Source organism: Branchiostoma floridae, chromosome 6 (assembly GCF_000003815.2).
Source record: "Branchiostoma floridae strain S238N-H82 chromosome 6, Bfl_VNyyK, whole genome shotgun sequence".
NCBI lineage: Eukaryota > Metazoa > Chordata > Leptocardii > Amphioxiformes > Branchiostomatidae > Branchiostoma > Branchiostoma floridae.
The window spans coordinates 24,819,854-24,836,792 of NC_049984.1; positions in this window are offsets into that span (position 1 = coordinate 24,819,854).

The following is a 16,939-nucleotide window of genomic DNA, read 5'->3' on the forward strand; positions in this document are numbered from 1 at the left end:
CAGAAAATATAACCTCCATTCCATGACATTTCATGGAGGTAAATATAGTAAACGTAAATCTATACTATACCCTTTTCTTGCTGCCTTTGAGAATGTGTCCGTCGATTCACCGTTGGGTTTAGTTGACGTGAAAGTGTTGAAGACAGTCATAGACCTTTGAAAAGGTGATACAAGGATAACGTACGGTAGAGATGATGGCAGTTATTAGAGAAGATAGCTCACGATGTTCACGGATGGAGGGATCGGGTTGATGTCCTACGTACTAGGAATACGCAACATTCGCCGAAGAACTAAACTCTTGCAGACTGGTGGTTCGGCTAACGCCCTTTCTGGGCTTCCCCGGTTCTACAGGAAAATAGCATTCAACAAGAAGGGTTATCCATCATTCGGGGTACCCTGGGAAGAAGGTTGCCCTACATGCAACGGCCGTCCTCATTTTGGGGCTTAGTGACGTCAATACAGCGTATAATGACACAGCATTCGTACGCGTGTATTCTTCTTGGTTGGTAACATGCGTCACTAAGGTGAAAAGGAAATACTGATTTTTTGCCTTGCCGCCAGGCAAGGCTTTACGCCAGCTTTCTTCCTTGGACGGACGGACGGACCCTTTCAAAGACCCTTTCAAAGGCCCTTCCAAATCGCCTTTCTCATGGACAAGTTTGACGGCTCAGGCAGACAATGGTACATCCCTGTTGAATTTTAAACCGTCCATTTTACGTATTTGTTTCTGTTTGCGGTCGGTTCTAAAAGCATTTAATATTTGGTTACATTGAATAAATGAAGCGTTTGTATGGTAAAATTCCAAATTCATTTGGAGTGACATAAAATCATTAGTGCATTATCTCGCAACAAGAATTGCATTAGCTATTCATAAAGATGAAACAATTTCCAAATCAGGCTAATAAATTGTATGTGAATATATAAGTAGCCATGACGTCATCAAAACGTTGGAGAGACCTTCCGAGACCGCAGCAAAACGCTAACGTGAGTTTAGGAGAGCGCCAGCTCAAAACGTCACACGAGAAGTCGCAATAGATAATATTTAGGATCATTTTGTTATATCGCTGTGGCTATTGACACACTGAGTGTGCCTATAGCCTAAACAGGCTATTGACACACCGAGATTCCAGCCAGCCAATCAGAGCTTGTAACATGCCTTTCCCGACATTATTTTGCCAGGCTCTCGTCTCATTACAAACTTTTCACATAAGTAACAGTTGTTTAGACATTTTTCGGAGGATTAGACATTAGAATCTTTGAATCTTGGAATGAACGGACGTATTCAAGTTATGCCTTAGATTTGGATACCTGTTAATACAGGTTGGTACTGTGAATGTTAGCATGGCGTAGTGGTTAGCGTGATTAGTCGCTACACTGCCGACCCCGGTTCGAACCCGCCTAGTGAAAGTTTTTTTTTTTTTTTCAATTGTCCTTTTACCTTTTTATAACATCCATTTGATATAAGAATATTTTCGTCATGCGACCAGAACCATGAAAACCCACCTTTGGGACTTTTTGGTCTGCATTTTCAAGAGTGCATGTTTAGGTAACAGTTACGTTTATTTTTTTCAGCCGCAGAATCCACCCGCTACGTTCTTATTTTGGACGGTACACTTATTATTTCTTTTAAATTGGACCAGGGACCCCTGAAATAATAAAATGTGGGGTTTTCCAAGGATAAAAGCTCCTTGGGTTTTCTAACCATAATTCTGCGGTATTTTTGCTCAAAATTCACGCCGTCGAAGCTTATATTTCCGCGCCGCTATGTCATCCAAACATATCGGTTGATCTCGCTATGACGCTACAAAGTTCTTTCAAAATAATGAAAGTAAAACAACAACTATAACTTCGCTTCACTTGTGATATCAGTTTTGAGGCCGCAAATTCTCCCTAACGGCAGGAATTCGTCGGCAAACACAGCTGAAAACGTGTTCCAACATGGTCACATGCGGTGTTTGCATGGTACTAAATATAGTTAGCTCATTTGCATACTTGTGACTGGCTACATGCGGCCTATACAAGGCTTTGGCTACCATAATACGTATTTAGCAGACAAGCAAATTATCCTTACTGCACGCCAAGGCACAGCATTTTGCCTTGCCGGGCTTGAAGTGCCGACCTACCTTTTCCTGACGATATTCCTACCACGCGGCAAGGCACAGCTTTTTTAAAAAGATTTCTTGTTTGGTCATTGACGTTTTTTCTAAAAGGCGAACTGAACGGTAAACTGGGATGTTTTTACCTACCTGTTCCTTTGAACAAGACAAAAAAATTTCAAGGAAAGAAACATATTTTTTAGGAAGTTAATTGACCCTTTTGGAAATTTGTTTTGCCAATTCAACCCCCTTCCTAAGGCCTTCGTCGCTTATCCAAACAGGGGCCCGGCCGGGCAGCTCTCGGGAACGAAATGTATGATATAAAAGGCACCTAACTACACAAGACGTAAGAGAATAGTCGTGGGCAGTATTTGTGTATATTTCTACGTTTGCAATTTCGTTTCCACAAACAGCTCTGCCCTGTTTTGGAAATGTGCCTTAGCTCGTTTAATAATCATACAGTAGGAGCCGCTTAATTGCACGGTCTATTTGCCAGTGAATTTCGTGCAATTTTCCGACTGGTGCAATAATGCGAAATTATCTAGCTGGACCACAACGGTTTGGGATTTGGGGATTCCGTGCAGTTAACAGAAGTGTGCGTTAATCCGGTGTGCAATTAGCTTGCTTCTACTGTATCAGTAAAACTTGACCTATTCTGTGCTGCTGCTGATTTACTTCCCCAATCGATGCGGTTAGCTGCGGTTCGCCACATTTTATGTGAGGAATTCCCCAATCCAAAAACTATAAACACTTCTCTACTTCGCCAAAAAAACAGTTACTCAAGCAGCTGGATATGATTTTGGAAACGGTCAGACGTTTCAACTAGCATCCAGTAGTTTTCGTCAGTGACATTGAAGTGATCTGGGAGAACTATGAAATCAAAAGAGCTGAAGGCAATTTGGTTAACCAATAGGGAAAAACGTAACACGAAGTTAAGCTGCAGGTAGGCACGCACTTGTCTACTTCGCTCTTGTTATTCTGTTTTTAACCAGCGCCAAAATGTGTAAACCCTTGCCAACATAATCTGGTATTTTCTACTCGGTCCAAAATCCGGTCCACAGATTTTTTCAAGAAAACTCTAGTCACAATAAAAACATTTTGATTTTGGGTCATCCACTGCGCAACGTCACTTTATGACGTCTGCCCTATATTTTATTTCCTTCACATCCGCTCAACTAGGATGCATGTAATCCTTGAGCTTTAAGCCAACATAAGGCCATGTAGGGTCGACTATATGGATGACACCATCTGGGAACCTCAAAACTGATGCGAGCGTGCAAAAAAAAAACGCTTGGCAAGAAAAAAAGGTGATTTCATTATGAAATCGAAGTGGTAAGAAAATTTGAACAAATAAGTGAACATATAGAGTAGAATATGATACACAGAACAATAGATCCTTAATTTTTGTTATTTTACGTCTTCTTTGACTTTGTTTTGCACTCTATGACATAAGAATCCTTTCCCCCATATGTTTGCAGCATACAAGGAACATATTTGCTCATTTTGCAGCTGTTTTGTACGATTTACTGCATGGTTGTACAATTTTCTGTAACGCTAGATCACCTTTATTCGCGGGGTAACCTATATCCGTTGTACCTAAAAACATGATATTTAGGGATATCATGTAGATGGATGGTGGTTTTAAATTGCTTTTTTTTCTTCAATATAATGCAGTTTGAGACCATTGTCCATCGACTTGATATCCTGAACTACCCTGGTGTTAAATACAACGGATAAAGGTTACCCCGTGAATAAAGGTGAATTAGCGTTACCTGTTTATTTGAAAACGGACGAAAATTGATGCTACTTCGCGCTACAATCAAAGCAAGATGGCCTAATCTTAGTGTTGTATACCTCTTCTTTTTTTGGTGACATTCCGTATATTGAAACTTACGCTTTTTTAAGACAAGCATAGGGTATATATGGACACAAATACACACGAGATGTTGCCTAGAAAATATGGTAGGCAATACATTGTGTATGTACAAATAATAGTTTATTTGCAAAATCATGCCCGAGGGCTAATTGCATATACAGTCTCGAGAACTAAGAAGTAAAAAAGGGCTGCCTATGCAATTACGCGATTTTGTTTTTAAATTCCTACGAATCTTCTAAAAACGCACTATGCGCAAACATTCTAATCTTATATGATACGCACGAATCAGTATCATATATATGCGAAACGCAGGAATCTTATTTGATACGAATTGGGATAAAATAGGATTGCGGATTATGTAATACGTTCTATAATGAATTTGGCCCTTTTCGAACGGTCCACCACGCATAGAACGTGATTCTTTTACAAGATCGCCTTCAACCAAATCTCCCACTCTCACTTCGGCGAGCTAGCTCGGAATCTCCGCATAACTAGTTTCCTCCACCCCTCTTTATCATCCATCGCTGCGGGAAGTTGCTACACGTCCAAACCGCTGTCTTCAGCAAGCTGCTTAATGTATGACTTCCGCGGTCTTCCCCTGCCTCTGTTTCCGTGGTTCGGATCCCACAGTAACAGTTTGTGCACTACTTCGTCCTTTTTCCTCCAGCAGTGACCTGCAAAACGCAGTCTCCTTTGCCAAATCATGATCCCTTTTTGCATGTCTTAAAAGTGACGGAGCATTCTGGCAGGGTCGACGTCAATCAGACACTTATCGTCGTGATCACGTCTTAAAGAATTCCTGGAATGTACTAGTAGGTTGTCATTATTGCCTTTGTCAGAAGGTTATAGTTTTTGCGTGTCCGTCTGTCTTTCTTTCTGTCTGTCTGTCTGTCCGTTTGTCTGTCTGTCTGTCTGTCAGTCTGTCTGTCTGTCTTTCTTTCTGTCTGTCTTTCGGTCTTTGTATTAAAAGCATAACTCGAGAAACCTTAAATGGATTCTGATGATATTTGGTAGATGGGTAGGGGTCGTGAAAACGAAGGTCCTAGTGTTTTGCTAGGGTACTGCAGCGAAAGTTCCATATCTTTTTATATATCGAGTTCTGGACAAGCTGCGGTTTTTGGTTTTTGAGTGACATATAGCACTTAGGGCAGAGAGTAAGTGCTGTGAATTTTGGACCTCCTACTCTTCTGTTGGAACTGCAGGCGCCGATTTTCTTTCAAACTTTGGACAAAAATAACTCGTTCCTTATATTTCAGCGTTGATTCTTTCCTTACACATGTTGATCTCTTTTCAGACCGATAAATATTATCTAATCCTATGTAGTAAAGATTTTGATAAAAGTATCAAAACAGGAACTTTCGCTACAGTGGTCAGGAAAGCCGCTAGGGGGCCATTATCGACAATAACCTTCGTTTTACCTTTAAATTTACCTACTTAACAAATAATTTTTTTTTAGGATCCATTCACAGTTTCTCAAATTATAATTTCGCATGCATACACACGCGCGCGCGCGCCCACACACACACAATCAAACACACACATTCATACACACACATGCACACACAAACACACACACACACTCACACATACACAAACACGCACACACACACATACACATACACACACACACACTCACACACAAACACACACAAACACACACACACACAAATGGCAACAAAAAACTAATGTTCTATGCGATAGTAAAATATTGTTGAAAATTAAGTAAAAGGTAAAAATAAATCCATCTCCATGTTGTTCTGTTTTTTCTGAAAACCGACCGATAGAACGTGGTCCTGTTAATGTTACAAGGTCGTTCATCGACCTGAACCAAATCAAGACTTCTCAGAAAGAGCTATTACTGTCGGAGCGATCTGTCAGAGTCGACGTCACCCAAGCACTTATCGCCGTCCACGTCTCAAAGATTTAGAGGAGTAAGAAAAGGTCAAACGGTCGAGTTACGTAGAGAATTGGGGAAGATTAGCGGGGCCATGCTGGGTTGATTATATGGATAAAATCCTATATGCATATCAAAACTGATGGCTAGTGGTGCGAGCGTGCGACAAAAAGGTGAACCAAAAAATGGTGCATTTATCGGAAAACGTAAGTGGTCAGGAATGTTGAGCAAATTACTGTGTGTGTAGGACAAAAAAAGAATAGAACCAGAATAGAAGTTGCCTTCGCTATGGAATTTAAATAGCCAAGGTTGAACGAATGACTGCGTGTTGGCGACAAAATGAAAAAAAAAATTGGACAAAAATAAAAAGTTGCCTTAAGTATGAAATCTAAGTGGTCAAGTGATTGAATAAAACGTCGGACCAAATTAAGAATGTGCCTTCGTTATGAAATGTAAGTGGTCATACCTGATTATATGGATAATTTAATGGATAGCATTTCAAACCTGATGCGAGCTTGCAGGGAAAAGTCCCCCCCCCCAAAAAAAACTTTGCCTTTAGTATAAAGTTTAAGTACCCAGGAAGGTTGAACAAATGACTGTAAACACAGACTCTACGGCTTGTAGAAGTTAGTGGGCAAATTAAGTATGATTATTGCAAAGCCATGCTGGTTTGATTTTATGGATGGCATCAAAATTGATGCGAGTGTGGACGGAAAAAATTGACCAATTTTTTTTTTTTTTTAAGTTGTCTTCATTATGCAATCTAAGTGAATGGTCAGGAAGGTTTTAAAAAGGACTGGACGCACTGAATGTGATATAGCGAATAATGAAATCTTTATTTTTGTTCTTTCGCAACTTTTTTATTGACTTCGCTCCTGGGTCTACAAACATTTCTTTCAACTTACTTGTACTCGCACACACCGCAAACGTCGGAAGTTCTGCAGCAGATCCCAGGTGAGGGGGGGGGGGCAAAATTGACCTTGACTTTGTCTTCTCAAACCATATCCAGATACAAAATATCATTACATTCTATGCAGACGTTATGAAGATATGGCAACACAAGCATACACACACACACACACACACACACACACACACACACACACACACACACACACACACGTACACAGACGCACCAAAAACAATACCAACATTTTTCATGCACGTAGGTAAAATCTAGAAACGGCATGTTCCTTTCGTACGGCTACTCCTTGTCACTTTAACTGGCGCTAAAGTTTGTCTCGTCCCTTGCTTATCCACTGAGCCTCTTGTCCCTTTCATGTTTTCAAAATTTCATTTCCAGCACAAAAGTCCTTAACACCACAACCTTAATCCGTCTCTGTACGACCGTTAAGAACCGATCCGCTCACAATAATAGCTGAACGTCCGGCCACCATTTGTCGCCTCCCGACTCTCATCATTCTCGGGCTTACGGCGGGATCAACTCCTAGCATTTCCTGTTACTCTCCCGCGAGAGCTTTTAAAAGGATTGGACTCAGGAATTAAAGTTACACACGCGGGGCTTACGGGCTTTTTTCGTGTAAGCACTATCCCACATAGACTAATGCTGCGGTTACAATTGAAAACAGGGACCAAGCCGTCCACGGGCTGTTTTTTTTTTCACTTTCGGGCGTGCCCCTACGTGGCCCCGCTGAAAATCCTACAGATACCGGGCCATTTTGGGGCACGCCAGGGTCTCCGGGAACTAGCAGTTAAAATCAAGCCGGGACCAGGTGATAAGTCGACGCAGTAGCGTAATCGCGAAAAGAGGTACTACCCCCCCCCCCCCTATCCGACAGTCTACCGGGACAATTTAGTTTTGTCTTCAGAGCCCGGCCGGTTTGAACGATGATCGTACGACGTACGATGAGGTACGTTTCATCCGTGGTCGGGATGGGGATGTACGCAAGAGAAACGTACAGCGTAGTAGCTGTGGACATTATCTTTATTGCCTATTGATTGTGGTTAGTTGAAGGACTGAACCATTAGAGGAAACGTTTACTTGAAATCAATTTCATTCTCCTTTTGTTATAACACAGAGACCAATAAAACACCTGTGCGATGGCACAGTGCAATCTAATCGATGAAAATGGCCACAGTGAACATTAACAGCAGGATACTTGGTACGTGGTAGCCTGCAAGAAATCCGATGTACTATACGGCTGCCATAGTCGTTTTCCTAAGATAGAAAAGCGAGTAGTAAATCGAAATCGGCACGCAGGCCGAATCTGCAGGGGGTTGTTGGCCGAGAATAACCCAGAGGTGAAGCCTGGGGCACAACCCGCCGTACGTGCAATTTGTCCGTACGTTTTTTGTGGAGGCCACGTCCGCCACGTATTCCTGAAAACGTTCAGTCTGTACATGGCAGGTGCGTCGCCCGTACTGGCACGTACGGAGGGCGAATCCACAGCCCGAACGCAGAGAAAGTTCTGCATGCACTTAAATTTCTACGGCGTGTCTGCGTGCTCCCAAATCCGTGGGATTCGCCACGAGTACGGAGACGGTACTTACCACTTACGGATACCAAAAGATTGCCCACGTTTTGGCACGTAGACAGCACGCACTTGCAAGTACGGCGGGTTGTGCCCCTAGCTTTATGGAATCGAATTCTGTCATGCTAACGTTCGTGCCCTTGGTCAAGACGTTCCGCATTACTCCACCTGTGTAAAAATCGATGTTTTGCTACAGTATCAAGGTCACATACCAGGAAGCCCGAAATCGACCTTGACCTTTGTCTTTCCAAACCCTACCCACATACCAAATATCATCGTATACATCCAGAGGTTCTTGAGTTATGCTGACAACAAATATCAAGAAACACAAGCAGACAGCGTTTTACCGGGAATGCGATACAAACAACAAGCAAAACTACAAAGGCAACATTTTCGAGAAAATGCAGAATGTTTTATGTGTATGAGTAAAAAAAATGAATATACTTGGTTTTTTAACTAGCCCATCAATACAATATGTACATCTAAAGCAGTGAAAGACGAAACACAATTTATTTCCAAGTGTTGATTCAACCAAACCGAAAGAATCACTTTGCTTAGAGAAGTCACAATGACATATCCAGACTTCCCCACACTCACAGACGAACAGAAAGTCGCTTTTCTCTTGAAATCGCAGAACCCACAAATTGTAGGGAAAATGGGGCTTTTCGTCTTCCTCTGCTTCCAAAAAAGAAGTCAAACCCAACCTGTTTAGCAATAGACAACACCAGTATTCGAGTAGAATAATGTTTATCGCTGTTCATTGTCACTTGTATATCTCCTATGTTTTACCAATGGATGTACTTGCAATTAGCATTCAGGCATAAACTTGCATATAATCATCTCGATATAATTATACTATACCATTAGAAGAGTCGTATATTCTTGTGTGCGAGTGAAAAACATATTTGCAATATACAGCTTACACAATTCTAAACTCTGATTGGCTAATGACAGAAGAATAAGAAGAGCACACTAGAAAAAGCAATATGTATTCCACTACCGGGGAGAACACGTTTTTATACTCAATGGTTTTAGTTTTGAGAAAAACAGAAACATCTGTTTACAAAAAGAAAAAAACGCAAAACAAAACGTGGGTGGTAAGTTTTCATTAATCGGGCAGTGCTAGAGTGGAATTGGAGACTCTACTAATGGTCTAGAGTGGTCACAGTTGACGAAAACACGTGTTGTTCAAGACATTTGAAACGGTAAGTTGTTTAGGAAATTGCGTGGTGACCTTTAGCCGGTGGAAATGGACACACGTTATTTAATAGTCCAGAGTGGATTGGGACTTTGCGAACACCTGTGGCCTCAGATTAGTAACTAATGGACAAATTAACACCGGTCACTTAATGTGGCTTCCTGTTGGCGTAAAGGTTCGGATGTTTGGTCAAGAATCCAGATGCACCGGGCTCGAATCCATTGACATGCTGCCGACGTTGTGGCATTGGTAAAGGCACTTTTTTTCACTTTACCCGGGTGAAAATGGGCGCCAGCTTCGGCTAGGGCCATCCCTCGGATAGGATGCTAAATGGAGGTCCTGCGTTTGAGGAGAGTCACACCTCGACCTCGACATGCATTCAAACATACGTAAAAGAGTTGACCATACTTATCGAAAGGGGTAGGGGTCCTTCCCGATGTGAGTAGATTAAATACGTCTTTTCGGATATGCATCTTGTACTCTTCATTTCAAACCTGGAGCGTTACGCTATGAGGTACTTTACAGGGTATCCAAAGCAAACAAATAAATAGATAAATAAACAAACAAACAAACGGAAGTTCTAACTACAAATTAATTTGTTTAGAGTTTGGACATTTGGGGCGTATACCTATATGTAACGCAAAGCGATATATGTCAAAAGAGTACGCTTTTCTTCTAATTTTGTCGTACCTTTTATAGATTGATAGTTTTTTTTACGATTCTCTTCAATCTGTGTTACATGTATCGCTTTTATGTATTGTGCGGTTTGATATGTGGCTTAATCTAATTTTTGTCATTTATCTTCTTCCCGTCCATGGTTTGATTAATTCTTCCTTGATAACGAAGTGGATTGGCAAAATCAGCACCTGTGATTAAACATACAACTGTAGCATTCGTCACGTTTTGCTTGAAATACTAATCTGTTCTTTGTATGTACGTAAGGCCACGATGCAGTGATATGCAATGATGCAAAGTAAAAGGTTTGTCTAAACAAATTGCCTTCACTTCATTATGAAATGTAAGTGGTCAGGAAGGTTGAACAAGTGACTATTGTATGGTATAGTCTCCAAGCAGACCCTACGGTGCCTTAGAAATAGTATCAACGCTGGCAAGGGACTTAGTAGAGCGGCTCCGGTGCCCGTTTGACTCCCTTTGGCCGGCTATCTCCCTTTGGTCGGCTATACTCCTTTGCCAGCTTTGATACTATCTCTTTAGGCACCGTAAGGTCTGCTTGGAGACTAGGTATGGTATACCGAACAAAAGAGTCTTCAATTTTTGTCCTTTCACATCTTTCTCTTTAAGATTGACTTTGGAATTGACTTTGGCGTTCTACGACATAAATATTCCATTTAGGCTCATATTGCAGCTGCTTTTAACGATCTACAATACTTTATTTTGTGGGGAAACGAACGAAGATTGATGCGCGCGTGTATGTCATCCGGATAATCCAATCAGTGTTGGCTAATTGGCACTCTCCTTAATTAGTGCGCTTACGTTGTTTATCGCGAGTGATTATATTTCTTATTGTCAAGATCATTCTATTAATTAACATCTGTCTAGTGGTAGTGCAGATGCAATAGACACAGTTAATAACTACCCACTACCCCGTAACGGTTTTCATAAAGGCTAGTGAACTACTATAACCATTTAAATTTCCTTCAGCCCCAACAAGGGGTGGTTACGGTGTACCGGTACAAAACCGTGTTTTCTTATTAGGCCGGTCCGGAAAAACCGGACCTGAAAATTCAGTAGACCGGATGTTGGACCTGTTGAAAAATGAACAGATTGTATGACCAGAATTGTCACAAATTAAATGTAGATACCGGGAGATTCCAAAAAATCCCTATCGACCAGGGGGTCTGTCCATTCTGTCCAGAGCTAATTGAAGACGAATATCACTTTATAGTTGTATGTCTCAAATATTCTGATATACGTAATTCTCTATACACAAGGCTGTCATCTTACACACAAGGATTTATCTCAATGGACCTGAAGTGCAAATTCAAATACATCATGACATGTGACAATCCCTGCATGACAGATATAGGAAAATATATCAAAGAAGGTTTAGACATTAGAAATTCCTCCAATGATTGTAAAAGCCTCCAATGACTGTAAGAAACTTATCCCATACTACAACTTCCGTATTAGTTAGATAAGCGTTAAGTTATAGAACTGTATTTGTTATGTAGATGCCATACTTTGTACCCCGTACAATTGTTGTGCAATAAAGCTATCTCTGATCAGGTTTTGGGGCTTACCGGTCGACGAAAATAGCAAGAGCGAAGTCGAGTAGACTCTATTGTTATTTCTACCAAGTTTTACAGAGGCAGTTAGCATTGTATGATTTCAGAACGTGAGTCGAAACAAATTCCTCCGTAGCAAATGTACCATTGTTTTCAGTATCGTCCATTCACAAGTTTTCACATACTCTATCAGGTCCAGGTTAGTTCCAAACGTGGACCTGAACCGGCCCTGGACCTGAATTTTCTGTACCGGTACCCACCCCTACCCCCTAACCAAGGTCGGGTTGAGAGCAGCCTTGAATCCATTCTATTCTAGCTTCAGTTCGTTCCTCGGATTACATCAAACCAGCGGAATATAATTTTCTTCACTTCTAAGTTTCCAAATTGATATCCGGCTGGTGCTTTCTAAAACGAGTAGTCTACTTCATCTTAACGTTTCAATTAAGGTCCTATGGCCCTACCCTTTTACTTCATACCACTGTTACCCTTTCCTATGGAAAAGTGCCAAGTTCCTTGTTATTTGTCCTCTGTTCGGGTAAGATATGGGTAGTAATTACTGAGCTCCACCTTTGCCCTATCATGCGCCCCTTAACATAATTCTTCTTACCCTTTTACTCCAAATCATAATGAAATGAACTGATGAAACTGTTAAGCTGGCACGGCTTGGTGAGAGTTCAGACGGTAGAGTGAGTGTCTTTCCGCGTTTGATCAAAGGGTAGCCTCCATAGCAGGCTTCCAGGTCCTTTTCCGTCTTTTTGGCTTGTAACACACTTTTTATGGCCATGGCCATTTTTTGTAATGGGCCTTTTGTGCGGCCCCTCCAGGAAAGAGACAGGTTTGCACGGAAATAAGGTGATATTTCGGATGCAGGCAAGTAACAATGGGTCAAGAACAATCTCCATTTGCCACAGTAGATGTGTGTGTGTGTGTGTGTGTGTGTGTGTGTGTGTGTGTGTGTGTGTGTGTGTGTGTGTGTGTGTGTGTGTGTGTGTGTGTGTGTGTGTGTGTGTGTGTGTGTGACCCTGGCTGTATCGTGTGTGTGACCCTGGCTGTATCTTTTGTTTTGTCCTGGCCTTGAGTTTGGGGCCGCAGATTTCTTGTGAAGAAGGGAGAAGTGCTGTAGGTTTGGACGCCCTAGCAGCTTGCTCTAAAACTGCAGCGGTGAGTTCTAACTTCTATGGCCGGCCGACTCCCCTAGCACTCTATTCCCTATTTTTATCCAATTTCTATTTGACCGACGATCCGCGGAGCCAGGTAGAGGTTGTAGAAATGCATGGATAGGGCCTGCACGGATTAGTGAGTACCCTGTAATTGTTTTGCAAATAAACTAGTGAAATTCTGCACACAAAAAAATAAAGAATCTTCTGAGGCTTTGTGTATTTTCTTGTCTTTTTGGTCATACCTTTTATTCGTACATTTTGGTATATTCCCATCATAAAGTTTCTAAAATCTAATTTAGAACGCAGCGTCGCCGCTAAAGTGACATTACTTCTTGCGAATGAAAATGTTGAAGACGATACGTTATAGTATTTCACAGACCTTCGCCAACGATACTTTGGAGACCGGCGTCAAAGCAACCAAGTAGGTCGCACGTGGAGTTTGATATTTCCGTCACACGCCCGCAAGCTGAAGCAATCTGAAAGTAATTTGAGTGGTCCCATTGCAGCATTGGTGTGAAATTACCTGCAATTTCACAAAAGGGTTAAAAGCTTCGGAGCCCCACTACCGCCGTAGGGATAGTGTTACCAGGAGATTGGATTTGTTTTCTTACAAATGTGTCTTTAAAACCGCGCCTGAAGGCATGGCGAAGAAACGATTATCAATTCATTTCAGCTATTATTTGCTGTATGATTACAGCCAGGAGGTACACATCTCAGTAAGAGGGCCCTCGCACCTCCGACTTTCCAGGAATCAAGCACAACCAGTCGGAATGAAGTATTTGCAAAATTCGCGCCACATTCGGGTGGGAATTCCAAATGGAACTTATATCCCCTTCACACGAGAAGGAATGAGCCCAAATGCCGTTAGAATGAAAATTATTTTCTATTCCTGGGAATTCGTAGTGTTTTTCTAGAAATTCTCAGTGACGCACTAAACGAACCCCGAAGTGACGCAAGTTTGACGCAAGTGTAGTGAGATGCAACCTTTATGGAATTAGGATATTACAAGGTCATTGATCCATGCAGGAAGACACTACATTTTGTTGCCCGTGGTCTCCCAAAAGGCTTACGCCTGACAAAGACGAATCGTAAAAAAAGGTTTAGTGCAAAGCCTGGTGGTGTATAAGACCGTAACAGAGCCAGTGGTATCATTATGGGCGCTACACGCTTAAGGTATTAGGCCGCCGATAGAGCCGACGCGGTACTGTCATTTGCCGGGCCGGATATGGAAAAGCCGCAACTGGAATCTTTCCAATGCGTTTATTCAAGTCTGTGGTATACAGTAGAAGCCAGTTAATTGCACACCGGATAATCGCACACTTCTGTTGATTGCACGAAATCCCCAAATCCTTGGTGGTACGGTCCAGCACATATCGTCACATATGTAACTGAGAAAAAGATGTTTATGTTTTTGGTATTGTTTGTGGGTTTGTGGGGAACACATGTTCATGCAGTCGTGTTTTTTTTGTGCTATTGGGGTAAGTACTCTTTAGAAATACATGAATAATACCTTAAAGTCTTGAATAAAGGCATGATTATTTAGTGAAGGGATGTGTTTGTGGAACTCTAGTTACATTATAGTCTTCATTACGATATTTCTATACAGATTTCTGTCCTTGTGTTGTGTTAGAATCATAGACGGATATAGATATTACTATAGCTACAAATCCTGCGGCAATTTTTATCCAATTATTCAACATCGAACAATTCAGTTTGTATTTATCACATTGAGAGTTCAGAAACAGATGTTGCAATTGCCAAGAGCTACTACAATGTTTTCGGATATTACTTTCAATTTTTGAAGTGCAATTTCCTGCACATATGATTCTGTAAGTACCCTGTTATGAAAGTCAATTTCCTTGCATATGGTACTGTCATGTGGGTGACTTTGTTCTTCAAGTGTTAGTCGTTTCCTCATAAAAGGAAATCAATGTTTTTAAACGTGACTTAGGATCACGATTTCCACAGATTTGCATTCTGAATGTAATTTGTTCTCTGTTTGAATTGCACCGTCTGTTGTAGTTAAGTTATAGTCGAGACCTAGAGTCCACTGCAAGTACTCAGATGGTTCTAAATAATTATATTCGATTCCCCGTGGGGAACATGTATTTTTTTTTTCTTTCTCCTTCGATTTTTTCTCACTTTAGGAAATGCCTAGAAACATTTAGGAACATTTTCCAAATGGTATATTTGGATAATTTCCCCCATAAAAGTAGGCTACATTTCCACCAAAGACAAACTCGAAGTTTGAGAGGTTCTTGATAGTCGCCTTGATGGTACAGCTGTTGTATCTCTTGGTAGAACTCAAAACCATGCCGCTAATTGACGGTCTTTTTTCAACTTAAAATTGTGATTAACATTCAAGTATCATTCACACGAGCTCACGCGTGACTCTGCTAGCTGTCTGAAATGATGTCCTAATTCTTTTCGGCAGTTGGTCCTGTCAAGATCAGCGCCAATGAAATTGATTGAACGACAACCTAGGATGACCGTGTCAGCAACGTATGGTTGTGGTGGCGATGGAAAAAACAACTTTTAAAAGAGAACAACGAGAGAGATCAAGTTTTTTTTTTCCAATGTACATCATGTGTACGCCATTTGTAGCTACTTTGCACAACTTACAGTGTGGATAAAAATTTTTTCCCTATTTGTTTGCAACGTTTTCCTCTTTAATTTTTCTTGCAACGGTCGGGTAAGGGTCGAGTAACCTATATCACCTTTTACAAATACAATAACGAAGAATCGAAAACATTTGTAAATAATAACAATAGTAACTCTCTCGGTAACTTGTAATTAAGTTTTAATCATTATTTGCATGAAGCTTACTCTCTTCTGTACCATACACGGGAATTTCAATCACAAATCTGATTATCAAAACGTTTTACTCTTGACTGAAGAACAACGAATGACATTGTCACTTTTTATAATCCTATTAACACTCAAATCACTACATAAACATAAGCTTGGTCATCTATCGGCATAGGGGAGCTATCTAACTAAAACCATACCCGTAAAAATTCCCCGACGTTCGCTGATGAACTCGGCGGGCGGGCAGCACTTCAACACCGTATAACCAGCTAGGGGGTCCCGGTGGTATGGTTCCCAGGCTTCCATATGAGACCTGTGCAATATGGTATCCCTATTTGCAACGTAATACATAATAATGGTTTAAAGCAAGACAAGCTATATATCAAAAGGTACTGTGTTACTAAGAAAAAACATTGCATTGTTCAAATAGATACATTGTCAACAATGTCAAACCCTGCTTCTCCATCAAAACTCATACCAGCTTAATTTGTTTTCTACGGGCCGGTTTGCACGAGGAAACAAATTTGTTTTCTAAATGTCCTACGACGTTCAACGCGCGACGCGTGTTCTAGGACACATTTTTTTGCCCTTGTGAAAACGGAAATACTAGTAACACCCTGTGGGGCGCCACAGTGTGGTACCTCCGGATCCGGTGTCGTAGAACACGCGCCGCGCGTCGAAGGACATTTTTAGGACAAGTCATTTTTTCCCTCGTGTAAACCGGGCCTACATCTTTAAGCTACTGTTTCGGTTATCCAGACGACATCCGGACGCGCATGAATTTTCGGCCGTTGCAAAAAGGAGAAAAAAAGGTTTTAAACCACACTGTAAGCTGTACAAAGCAGTTGCAAAATGAGCGAATATACATTGCAAAAAAACTTGATCTTTCTCGTTCTCTTTTTAAAGTTTTTTTTTTTCATCGCCATCACAATCATACGGTGATGTCACAATCGTCGTCGGTTGCCGTTCAATCAATTTTAATGGCGCAGAAGTTTCAAGCTGTGACAAGACCAACTGCCGACAAGAATCTGGGACATCCTTTTCAGACATCTACCACAATCACGTGTGAGCCCAGCATCCTTCACCGGCCTCTATGGGAGCCTTGGGGATTTTTTGTTTTTCAGGGGGGGGGGGGAGGTTGATTCGCGCTTTTAACCGGGAATATGCCG